Source organism: Nuphar pumila, chromosome 12 (assembly GCF_984573655.1).
Source record: "Nuphar pumila chromosome 12, dmNupPumi1.hap1.1, whole genome shotgun sequence".
NCBI lineage: Eukaryota > Viridiplantae > Streptophyta > Magnoliopsida > Nymphaeales > Nymphaeaceae > Nuphar > Nuphar pumila.
The window spans coordinates 103308005-103321516 of NC_143260.1; positions in this window are offsets into that span (position 1 = coordinate 103308005).

Here is a 13512-nt window from a genome sequence, read left to right on the forward strand (position 1 = left end):
GTCGGATCGGATATATTTGGCTTTTTGCCTGAAGCAGTTTTGGATTTGGATACGAAAACCTTGAACCAGTTCCGTCGGATATTAGACTTCAACCCGACCCATTGACATGCTTGTTGAGTTGTTTCATTTTAAAGCACAAGAAAATTCTGTACAAAATGTGGAAAATAAAAGCCTTCTTAGGCCAAAGAGATGGAGAAATGGTGGTAAAATTTTCTCATCCATAATTTTCATGCTTTTTAGAAGTCTTCAGATGAAGAATCAAATTTCCTATGAAAAAATGTACCACTAAAATGTTGAGACGAGTCCTGCTTGGACTGCTTTCCTATTTGCTGACTACTGCTTTGCTGAGGGCCGTTCAAACTTTGACATTGATGGTTTTGGCCACTGTCAGGCGTTTGTGGGGCCCATTTTCACAGGGATACTTTCAATTTGGATCTGGTGTCGTGTCCTGTTATGCAACATTGTCAATTGAAATTTCCACTAAAATGACGTGTCCTCCTCCCGTCTCCATGTGACACAGGTGGGGACCAAGAACAAAATAATATCCCACTATTTGGGGTGACGGCGGCCAAGGGTCAACCGATCCCTCAGCAACTCAAGCCACACCAACCGACCTGCTGTTTTCAATTTCGCGAGGAATTACTTGAAATTATCGCCGTGCATGCTATAGTGACAAATCTTGTGAAAATATCGCGAGGAATTATTTGAAAGTTAAAAACAGTAATTTCTTGCGATATTTTCAATTTCTAGCAAGTTTCAATATTTGTGTTTTTATCAGCTAGTTATCGTGACAAAACCGTGTAGTTTTTAATTTTTAAATATTTTTATAAAAAATATTTTTGTATTTTTTATTTATTTGTTATTGCTGAGATTTTGCCAAAAATAGTGAGATTTAAAAAAAAATCAATTTCTCGCGAGTTTTTGGCCGCCCATAGTTTACGGTTTTTAACTTTTGTCACTAGTTAGGTGTGGGACTCATAGAAGGACATCCACTTTTGCTTTCTCTGGACCCACCAAGACGGGAGGCCGACATGCTATTTTGGGATACAGATAATTAGGGGTATCAACGGGTCGGATTTGGTTCGGACCCAGGTAGAACCCAACCAGACCCCAATTTTTGGGAATGGTATCGGGTCTGGACTCAGGTCTAATCAGACCCACCATAAGAGAAATCATACCCAGGTCATATCGGGTAAAATAATAATTTTTATCTTTTTTACATTTAAAATTTGTGGGTCTTAATCGGAACTCAGGTTAGGCCCGGGTCCCGTATAAAATTTCACAAACTATTGAAACTTGGGGTCATGCTCAGGTACCTGGCAAAAATCATAACCCAAACCCAAAAAAAAACTTGGGGCCGCATATTGGTCGGGTTTTGGTCCACCAAAATATTATTCTAGTTGGCACTTTTCATGCCCGTACCAAAAATTTGGGTTAGGGTCGGGTCACATACTCAATACAAACCCTCTCTCTACCACTCCTTTCCAAGGAAGTAGAGGGAGTCACCCCCCTTTGCCCCTGTCATCGGCAACCATAGTGGCCGATGGCACTGAGTGGGAAAGAGAGAGGGACTCGACCCTCTGTTAAACAAAAATAGAAAAATGATAGGGACCGACTTGGTTTGGGATACGAATCGGACCAAGTCAATTGGACAACTTGGTTAAGGTGCAACCAAGGCCGAGTCAGGTCGCTATTAACCCAGACCGAGTCAAAGCGAGTCATCCAGCCAACTCGGTTTGGATGTGATCCAAACCAAGTCGGGTAGAAACAAAATGTGTGTTCCAGACCTACTTGGTTTTGATATACTCCAAACCGAGTTGGGTTTGCTTTTGCGCAGACCGACTTGGTCTAAACTGAGTCGGGTCTGCTTTTGATAGACCGTCTCGATCCAGACCAAGTTGGGTGTGCTATTGACATACTGACTCAGTCTAGATCGAGTCGATAAAGCTTTTTTTTTAACAACTAAAATAAATAAATATATATATATATTGAACAGGGTAAAACATGAGACTGTGAATGTCTCAGTTTTTCAATACGAGTTAGATCAGAGTTTGGATCTAAATTGGATCCAAACTCAGACGGATCATGTCTATATTTGATAGATCCAAAGCAATTGGATCCAGTTGGGTTCAGTTCAAAATCAAGCTCTTTTCATCATCAACACCATATTTATACCAAGCTTAGTATGAACAAGGTTTAGATCACTCATATCGGATATAGGATCCAGTTAGATCTGTTTGAAAAATTAAAAGATCCACATCAGAATAAGATTGGATCCGGATCTAAAACTCAATCAAAATATCCAATTGAACCTGGACAAGAATGAGTATGAACTAGATGTGGTGTACAAGCAAGATTTGACTCAACCCATAATGAGTCTGGGATACAGTTCCATGAGTCCATGGATGGTCAAAAAGTAAAAAGATTATTTTGCCCTTATTATGCTTGATTAGTAGATTACACATAACTTTTTACCTCGATATTGGATTCAAATGATTTTTGAATCCTTGGATTTTTCTTTTTTAGTAGGATCCATAGCAAGGGACATGATGACAAACTCTGATCAAATAGAGTCGGAGTTTGGCATGAATGTCTAAGGGTATTTTTATATTTTTTATACGACGAGACTCTAAATGATGATACAAGATTTTTGTTTATTTCATATCAGAATTTGCGAGAAAACTATGGTTAGTTCTTAGAATTAGAATTTAAGCTTTTTCTATAATTAAATATTTGCTAATTCTTTCTTAGTTAAATAAAATACATGTTGGTTAATTTAGGCATCTTGCAGTGTGATTTCATGTGTTATAAGTATGTTGGTGTTATCATGTTTTGAGTAGAACAACTGAGTAGCATGCTTAGGAATCTATAATTTTGATGTTCAAAATGATGCTTAAAAATGTTGACACATATTACATGCTTTGTGACTTATGACATAATTTAGTTTATGAATATATTATCTTGTGTGGAGATAATTCAGACATTGATGCATGTAAAATGTTGTTAAATGTAGATGTTTGGGTTTAAGAAATGATAGTAGAGTTTTCAGGATATGATTTGTCATGAGAATGTCACGTTTATGCCTTGGGAAAGACATTGTAAGTGTCATGACGTGATGAGCGAACTCTGTGGTGGGTCGTTATCCTTAGAAATATGACACGTGTCTGTGATTACATGTTAAGAGTAGTTAGTGAACATACATTAGTTATTATATAATGCACTAACGACAAGAAATAAAAGCTGAAAGAATGATGCACATAGGATAACAATATGAAGTATGATAAGAAACTTTATTAGGAGAGACATGGTCTAGGACATTATTTTGGGTATGTGTACCTTGTTCATACATCAGGATTGGCTCAAGAATTCTTAGGTAACCCTTATAGGTTGAAAACATTGTCCATTAAACACATACATGATGTAGCATGAACCACAAACCTTTGAAGCAGGTATATCTTTACAAAAACCTTGGGGGCAGGTAAAGCTCATTGGACACATTGGGGGCAGGTATAGCCTTTCGGGCTCTTCGGCTAACTACCGATGAGCATTTTGAGGCTCCTGGATTGCAACCGGCGAGTAAGCTACAATGATTGTGAGTCTATAGTCTGGGCTTGTTTTGACTATATTATTGTGAGTAGTTCATATGTCTGACCAACACCGTAGACTCTGAATTGTCTACATGAGTTGTTATGCTTAAGGAAGCTATATTTGAAATAATCGATTAAAGTAGAATATAAATGTCTACTTTAAAAATGAAGATAAATAAATAGTAAAGAGGGATAAAATTCTTAAATAACATGTGTACTTAGTTAATAGACTAAATTAAGATTCAGAGATTAGAACTCACTACGGTTGTAATGGTCGTCACTTATTTGTAAATGTGAACTTAATGAGTTGTAGACTCATCCTTGCTTGATTACAACTATAGGTTCATGAACTACTGCTGACCGAAGGACTTGACCTTGGACTCAGACTCATCTATTATCTGGCAACAAAGTACTTAGAGTATTTCATTTCATCTTTGCATTTCTTTTATTCAGATTATGTAAATTGAATACTTTCAGTTGGAATGGTCATCATTACTATTGATGGATATATGGACCTTATTATTATTATGAAAAAATTACCATAATATTTTTAGGTTATTTTGATAAATTTTCTTTGGGAACTAATCCATGAACCTGAGCTCGAGAGGCCCCGGTTTGGGTCATTACAGTTGGTAACAAAACTAGGTTTAAAAAAAAGGCTATGAATTGAGGATTATCAAGATTACATGGTCTTATAAGAAAGTTAATTTGTATGATCCAAGTTTAAATCAGTAGCATTGAGTCGTAGGGAAGTCTATATAGTTAGTTAGATTTTAAACTTATTAACTGATTCATGTTAGCAGGTACGGATGCTAACAACAACAATGAGAACGATCGTAGGAATGGTAGAGATGCAGAAAGACAGGAGCATCTGAAGATCATTCACACGGATTAGATAGTTGTCGTTCTATCATTTTTCGTGACAACCCTGATGAATGTGTCTAGGGCGATTAAGAACTTGGTACCTCTCACTCCTTCTCAGGCACCAGCCGTTGTGATAATCAACTACAGGGGTTTTGAGTGTCGAGGGTATGAAGCTGATGTTGTAGCACCACCTTAACCACCAGTTGGGGAAACACCAACATCACAGGGATGTTCTTCTTATAGTCATGTTAGAATGAGACTAATGAGAAACCGTGGATGCAGGGGTGCAACAACATGCGGTGCGGGTTATAGTAAACACCACTATGGCGATTTCGAGGTAGGACCAAGTACCATTGTCCCTACCTGTAGCAGCAGGAGGAGTAAGGAGCTGCAAACAACATCATGTCACGAGGAAGCTAGGCAGACAGTAATGCAACAAGACAGGAGCATTGCAGTCCTAGAAGAAGAGCAAGCAAGAGAACCGATACAGTCTCTTCGGGGCATGCCTCTACATAAGAGAGGTAGAGAGCACATGAACAAACACTTATATCTTTGTGCCTTCCGCAACACAACAACACTATCACCAGTAAGAGTTTCTTTAGACTCTGAGGATGAGGAAGAACCCACACACACCCCAAGTACCCCTTAGTAGGTTTTATGATATTTATAAAGTAGGGTTTTGTTGTATAAGTCGTATAATAAAGGTCTGTGGTGTCCTAGTTGTCGTTAGGGATTCACGGGTTTTATTATACAAGAACTCATGAAAATACTCGATAACTTTATAAAAATGTCGCTTAATAAAATACAGTTTATGTGTATAATGGAAGTGTCTACTTGCATATTACATTCAATGCTTAAGATACATATGTGTATTCATTTAGTAGTTTACCTTACTCTTAATTACAGTATAAGAACTTGCCAAGGAACATCCTACCAATCTATGCGCTCCTAAGCAAGCAGGAGTCGAGCCTCACATTCACAAGCAAAGCATGCAAATGAGGGTTCTGCAATAAGGGGTACTACAAGCCCCAATGTCCTCGTATCTTCTCAAGCATAAAGGAGTCGACCTCCTCATAATGTGGGAGCAGAAGGTGGAGGAGCATCATCAGTTTCACATAGACAAGACTATGCTACTATGGAGAGTAGTGTGCCTCCCAGTTATACTACAGAAAGAGATTTGTATGAATTATTACAAAATTCACTATAACAGGGCCAAAACAAAGTTGTATTTAGAAGTAGTTCTTGGGTTGAAACTCTTGTGGGAGAGACAACAGAAAAATGGATGATGCAAGCAGAAAAGGCACTAGATGTTATACAATACCTAGAACACCAAAAGGTTTAGGTTACAACATCTAACCTAGTAGGAGATGAAAAGTACTGGTGGTGATGCATCAAAGATGTCCTGGGTAATGGAGAATTTGTTTCCTGGATCACTTTTAGGAATAGGTTCTATAAATAGTTTTTCCCTAGGGTCGAAAGAATAGAAAAAGAAGAAGAGGAAAATTGAAGCAAGGGAGCATGAGTGTAGCGACCTACACCGCCAAGTTTATTTCATTATCCAGATTTGTGAATGCTTTAGTCTCTCGAGAGAGGCAAAAATGCAAACTTTATGAGTGTTGACTAAAGCCGAAGATTTTGAGGATGGTGGAACCACTGCAAATTCAAAAGTTTGCCAGACTAATGGAAATTGCATCTCGTTATGAGTTTTGGGATGCCCGGACATCAAAGTCAAAGATAGCGGAAAAACCAAAGTAAGTACAATAGAGATAGTCTAGTTCGTCATCCCCAGGTTTCTTCAAGAAGAGAAAAAACAACAACAGATTTTCGAAGGCAGAAGAAGAAAACTGTGGGGGAAGCAACAAAAAGCAACATGGGAAAGCAAAGATGCCTCAGCACCAAGGGCCACCTTCTAAGAACAATGGAAATTGTAGAACTTGTGACCTCAAGCATGAAGGGCGTTGTGATGAGAAAAATATAAGGTGCTATAATTATGAACAAACAAGACACGTCGCCAGAAAGTGGCCCCAACCAGTGCAAGGAAATAGAGCAAGACCCAAAGACAAACTAGTTGCTTCAGACCGAGTTTATGATACAACTTTGAAGGAAGCTCTGGCTAGTCTGTGGAAGGTACACTTCTTGTCTCTGGTGTTTGTGCTTATGTTCTTTTCGACTCAAGAGCAACACATAGCTTTGTTACCTTTACTTTTGTTGCACTATTACCTGTTTCACTTACACCTCTAGACATAAATTATCAAGTAGAAACACTAGTGGATAAACCCGTTTATGTGGATAAGGTTACCAAAGAATCCATTGTGAAAAATAAGGAACGCCTATTGCCAGTAGACCTCTGGATATTGGAATTTAAGGAAATTGACGTTATCTTAGGAATGGATTGTTTGTCTAACCATCATGCGACTATCAACTGCCAGAGAAAAAAATTCAACTTTCAACACCATGAAGCCCCAATATTCATCTTTTAGGGTCTTCAGGCCAACTATTACCTACAAAAGGGTTGCCTTGGGTTTTATGATTATATGAACACAGAAGTTAGCGATAACCTTATGATCGCAGAGGTTGATATTGTACGAGAATTTATGGATGTTTTCCCTTAAGAACTACCAGGACTTCACAAAATAGGAAAGTCGAGTTCCAGATCAACTTAGTTTCTGGCACGACACCTATCTCTACTGCACCTTATAGGATGGGACCTGCAGAACGTAAAGAACTCAATGATCAATTACAAGAGTTGTTAGATGTTGGATTTATTTGAGTATTGGTGTCACATTGGGGTGAAATGATTTTGTTTATGAAAAAGAAGGGTGGGTCACTATGAATGTACATCACTTATAGAAAATTAAATACAGTGACAACAAAGAACAAGTACCCACTGCAAAGGACAAACGAGTTATTTGATCAACTTCAAGGGTCATCATGCCTTTCTAAAATGGATCTACGCTCCGGGTAACATCATTTAAAATTCAAGAGGAGGATGTGGCCAAGACAACTTTTTGCTCGAGAGATGAGCATTATGAATTTCTGGTCATGCCCTTCGGTCTGATGAATGCCCCAACTGTATTCATGGACTTAATGAATCGAGTGTTCAAACCATTTTTAAACAAGTTTGTGGTGGTGCTCATGGATGATAATCCCATCTATTCAGCCAATAAAGAACAACATACAGAACCCTTGAGAATAGTTTTGTAGACACTTAGAGAACATAAGTTATACGCTAAGTTCTCTAAATGTGCATTCTGGCTAGATCAAGTATCATTTTTTGGACATATCATCAGTAAATAGGGTGTGATGATGGACCCAACAAAAATTAAACCGGTGACCAACTGGTCTAGACCCAAGAATGCCACTGAAATTCAGAGTTTCTTGGGTTTATCTGGATATTACAAGCATTTTATTGAGAAATTTTCAATATAGGGAACCCAAATAACCAAACTTACAAAGAAGAATGTGAAGTTTGAGTGAAACGAGAAGTGTGAACATGGTTTTCAAGAAATAAAAAGGCGATTAACCACTGCATCAGTGTTAGTTCTACCTTTCTGGCACTGTTGGTTTTATTGTTTATGGTGATGCATCGCATAAAGGATTGAGTGTGTCCCGATGCAACATGATAGGGTTATCGCATATGCATCTCAAAGGTGCACAAGATAAATTACCCAACTCATGACCTTAAGTTGGTGGCGATAGTGTTTGCACTCAAATTTGGTGACACTACTTATATAGAGAACAATTTGAGGTCTATATTGACCACTAGAGTTTGAACTATTTGTTCTCCCAGAATGAATTGAATATGAGGCAAAGATGATAGCTTGAGCTACTCAAGGATTATGATTTTGAGTTAAAGTATCATCCGAGAAAAGCTAATATGGTGTTTAATGCACCTAGTTGGAAAGTAGAAGTGGAGACAAGACTATCCATATCACACCTGCTTGTCAATATTATGCAATAAAAAGCAGAAGTGCAACGTCTACCAGGTCAGTTAATGTTTGTGCAGACGACCTTAAAGTCTGTAATTTGGGACAAGATCAATAAGAGACAACCCTTAGATCAAGAATTAGAAGGAATTAAATTAGCAATATCTAATAGTGAAGTTTCAGATTTAAAGGTAGACAACTAAGGGATTTTGATATTCTGAGACCGAGTGTGTATAAATAAGGGCGAGGAACTTAAGAAACAACTTTTAAACGAGGCTCATCATTCAACGTACTTCATTAACCCTGACAATACAAAGATATATAGGGATTTGAAGGATAACTTTTAGTGCAATAAAATAAAGAAGGATGTTGTTGAGTTTGTCATCAGATGCCTTGTATGTCAGCAAGTGAAGATTGAATATCAGAGACCGGGTGAACTCTTACAACCACTACCCATCCCTGCATGGAAGTGGACGAACATTACAATGGATTTTGTCACAGACTTTCCTAAGACTAAGGATGAATTGAATGTGATCTGAGTGATCATCAATAGGTTGATGAAGTCTGCACATTTTTTCGCATGCAAGACAATATGTTCATTTTAATAGTTAACACATTTATTTATTAGAGAGATAGTAAAAATGCACGGAGTGCCAGACTCTGTTATTTTTTACAGAGATTCAAAACTTACCTTCAAGAAGCAATGGGGACACAGTTAAAAATGAGGGCACATTTTCATACTTTGACAAATGGACAGTCGAAAAGGACTATCCAAACGCTGGAAGATGTGTTGAGAGCTTATGCATTAGAGTATCATGACTCTTAGCACAAGGATCTGCCATTAAAAGAATTCGCATGTAACAACAATTTTAAGGCAAGCATTAGTATGGCTTCCTACGAAACTTTATATGGAAAACATTGTAGAATGCCTCTATGTTGGGACCAGGTAGGTGAGAGGAAGATATTAGGGTCATAAGTGGTTCGACAAATAGAAGAACAAATCAAATTCATTCGTGAAAAACTCTGAACAACTCAGAGTCGTAAAAAAAGTTATGCAGATAAGAGGAGATGCGAGTTGGAGTTCAAGCAAGGTGACCACATTTTCTAGAAGATATTACCTTTTAAAGGGGTAATGAGGTTTGAAAAGAAAGAAAAAGTAAGTCCAAAATATATTGGACCCTTTGAAATTTTGAAAAAGATAGGTTCTATAGCCTATCAATTTGCATTACCCTTATCATTGTCTAGGATGCACAATGTGTTTCATGTATCCATGTTAAGAAAATATGTATCATATCCTTTGCAGATATTGAATATGGTCGAATCAATATTGGTTATTCAAGAAGATTTAAATACTAGTAAAGAACTAATCAAGATTTTAGAGTTCAATGATCATAAATTAAGAAAAAAGGTTATTCTAATGGTCCTGGTAAGATGAAAGCATCACAACAATAATGAAGTTATGTGGGAGTGTAAAACAAACATTCATGCACAATTTTCTCATTTATTTTCAGGTAAGATTCATGAGAAATCTTCTTTTAAAGGAAGTAGAATTGTAACACCTACCATGTGGGATTAAACCCTCTTGGTTCGATTACGAAAATGGAGGGAAAAGACCCCTCTCCCTCCCATTAAATAGGTAATGGAGGAGATGAAGGGGCCATTGCCTCCTCCAAGTAAAGAGGGCAACCCCCTCTTTCCCACGTATGGGTAGTGGGGAGAGAGGGGAGAACTCCTCTTAAAGAGGAGAGGTTATAGGAGAGGGGTAACGCCCCTCACTCATGGCTTATAAAAGCCATGGGCCCTCACTCTCTCTCAGTCTCATTTTCATTGAGAAAGAGAGAGAGGGATTGAGAGAAAGAAAGAGGGCGAAGAGGAGAAGAAAAAAAGGGCGTTGAGGATGGCGTCACTGCCACCAGAAGGTAAGTTATTTCCTTTCCTCTAAAAAGAAAAAAAAAAACAGCAACCACCGTGGTTGCCAGCGATGATGGTGGGGCATCATCAAGGACAAGAGAGGGGCAAGGACAGGGAGTCACCCCTGTCCCTGCCACTCTCAATGAGGAGGCGCAAATGGGATCGTCCCCTATGTCTTCACCTCACAGTTGTTGGTGGCTTGCTCCTGCTGAAAAGAGACGAAGGCAGAGGGTGATCCTATCTAAGCCACCAACACCCTTTGCCGATGGCGATATATATATAAACCCCAAAACTGGCAACCACAAGGGTTGTCGGCTTAGAAAATCAAAGAAAAGGGGGAAGGCGATGACAGGAGACAATAGTTGTTTCTATATCCACCTAGACCAAACCGCCAACAACCAGTAGGTTGCTGGTGTCTGGAAATCAAAACCGACAACCATGAGGGTTGTCGGCTCAGTACAAAATAAAAAGGGGCGGGGGACAAGAGGGGTCGTTCGTGCCCCTATCGCCCCTTGCAAGGGAAGCAAAGGGAGTCGCATCCCTTTGCCTCTGCCGTCGGCAACCACAGTTGCCGATGGCACTGTGTGGGAAAGAGAGAAGGACTCGACCCGTTATTAAAAAAAAAAGAAAATTGATAGGGACCAACTCAACCCAGGATATGAACCAAATCGAGTCTATTATACCACTCAGTCTGAATGCAACCTAGACTGAGTCAGGTCGATATTAACCTGTACCGAGTCTGTCAAGTTTTTGTTCAAGTCATGGCCGTCAACAACGAGATCGGTCCATTCCGACCTCTGCGAGACCCAATCGAAGATCTTGGGGCCGAGGGAGTACGACTTGCTGGGATCCGGTGGTGGGTCGTCTTCCTGCTCCGCCGCCATCGACAAATCAGTCCAAGTTCGGCCTATTGCTGTCGGAATACCGCCCGACAGGGAGCAAAATTTTTATTATTTTTTTTTATTTAGCGACAGATTAGTGACGGATATTATCCATCGCTAATTTAAAATAGTGGCTGACTCGCGACAGATCATTTTTGTCGCTAATCCATCGCAAATTAGCGACATATAAGTTTTGTCGCTACTTAGCGTCAAAAAATTCATGATGGAAGCTATCCGTCTCTAATCTGACACTAATCCATCGCTAAACTGTTTAGCGATGGATTAGTGACGGATTTAGGTCGTCGCTAATCCACAGGTTTCTTGTAGTGCATCAATATCTCCATGGAGGTATGGCTCATCTTTGAGGAGTTCTACACAAACACGCACGGGGAGAGTTCTTATTGGATTGGGATATGCCTTTTCAGAGGCTTATCCTCATGGTTATTAGGTAGGACGACATAGTAGAATGTCATCCAAAAGTGGGACTACAAAGGTGAATGTCATCCCAAGTCAAGAAACACAATGTATGTTGTCCTCTATGCAGGATGACATACTGGTTTGCCATCCCAAAGCGGGATGACATACTAGTTTGCCATCCCCAATGTAAGATGACAAATTGGCTTGTCATCCCAAAGCAGGAAGCAGGACGACAAACTAGTTTGACATCCCAAGAGAAATTCCTTTTCTCCCAAGTCTTTGCTCTAAAACCTGAGATCACTATTTGGGCCTTGAAAAAAATTGGGTGTATTTTTCAATTATGTAAAAGTAGGCTAAAAAAATGAAAAAAGATTTGCTACTAATTAAGGTGAGAAACTAATGAGCTAGAAATCATAGATGCAAGTTGTATTGACTCAATCTAACCACATATATGTGTTTAACGTCGTTTGCAAATGATCAAGCCCTGGATCGTGATTTTTTGATTGAAAAATGTGATCTTTTGAGTTATTAAATTTTGGCACATTATGGGCCAGTTATTTTTGAACCCTTTGAAAACCTAATTACTTGGCGAAATCACATGATTCTAAACAAGTTTCCTACTAAACAAACCATGTAGATGGCATTCTTAACATTTGATCTAAAAAAAAGTGTCGTTTTTTTTGAAGAAAACAGTGATTTCTACTAACTATTAGTTCATTACCTTCATTAGTATCCCATATTTACCAGAAAAAAAAACTCTTCTAAAAACTCTTGCATTAAAGTGATAGACCAAGGCGACCCTTGTCTAATTATGTACATCAGAACCTTGTATTTGTAATGATTGAAAACAAATCCTGTATAAAATGCAATTCAACAAACTATATCTAAGATGAGTGACGACCATAAAACACAAGCAGAATGCTTTGAAAACGATTAAATTGCAGAAAGTTGCCAAACTTATATATATTTAAGTGAAGTATCTCAACATCTTGATTATTGCATTTAACTAGCTACCTTTTTCTTACAGGCGATTTTTGCAGACCTCTACCAGATATCTCTTAAGCCCCATGTGTCAGAGGGATTCGAACCTGGGCCTTTAGCTTGGCACAGGACCCCACTTACCACATGGGATACCACCTCGGTGGTAACTAACTACCCTTTTATTATAAAAAAAAGTAGCTACCTTTGGGTTTCTCACATAATTGCCAGAAATTAGTACGTGAGGGCTTAAAAAGTTTACGGTATGTTTTTATTTGAAACATATAATGACACGAGTCATGGGCTCACTTAGCCAGTCATGTTAAAAAGTTTTGTTCATTTTGGGGTCTTTGACCCAGTCAGTTACCAAGTTAAACCAAGTCATTGGGTTGACTCAGCCAGTTTTTAAACCTTGGTGCATTGAAGTATTTGGTTTGCAAGCTGTCTGGTTTTCCCAATTTAAACTTTTGTGCCTATGGTTTCCATTCTTAAGAGTAGGGGGTGTCAACGGATCAGGTTTACCCGGACCCGACCCGAACCAAACCATATAAGGTCCGGGTATGGTGGTGACAAATAAGAAGACCCGATTAAGACTCAGGTGTGGACTCAAAGGTCAAATTAAGATTCACAATTTTTCAATATGAAAACGATAAAAAATATTATTTTATCGGGTATGGTCGGGGTCTGGTTCATGTAGTTCTTCTGGGGTTCGGGTATGATTTCTCTTATAGTAAACCCGAATAGACCTAGGTCTGAACATGATACCATAACCGAAAATCTGGTCAAAGTTTGTTTACACCTGAGTCCTAACGAAACCCAACCAGTTGACACCCCTACTTAAGAGCACACTGGTTTGCACTGATCTCGTCATATGACAGATGATGGGATCCATCCTACCTGGTCAAAGTTTGTTTACACCTGAGTAAACGAGCCGAGTTTGGCTTGTGA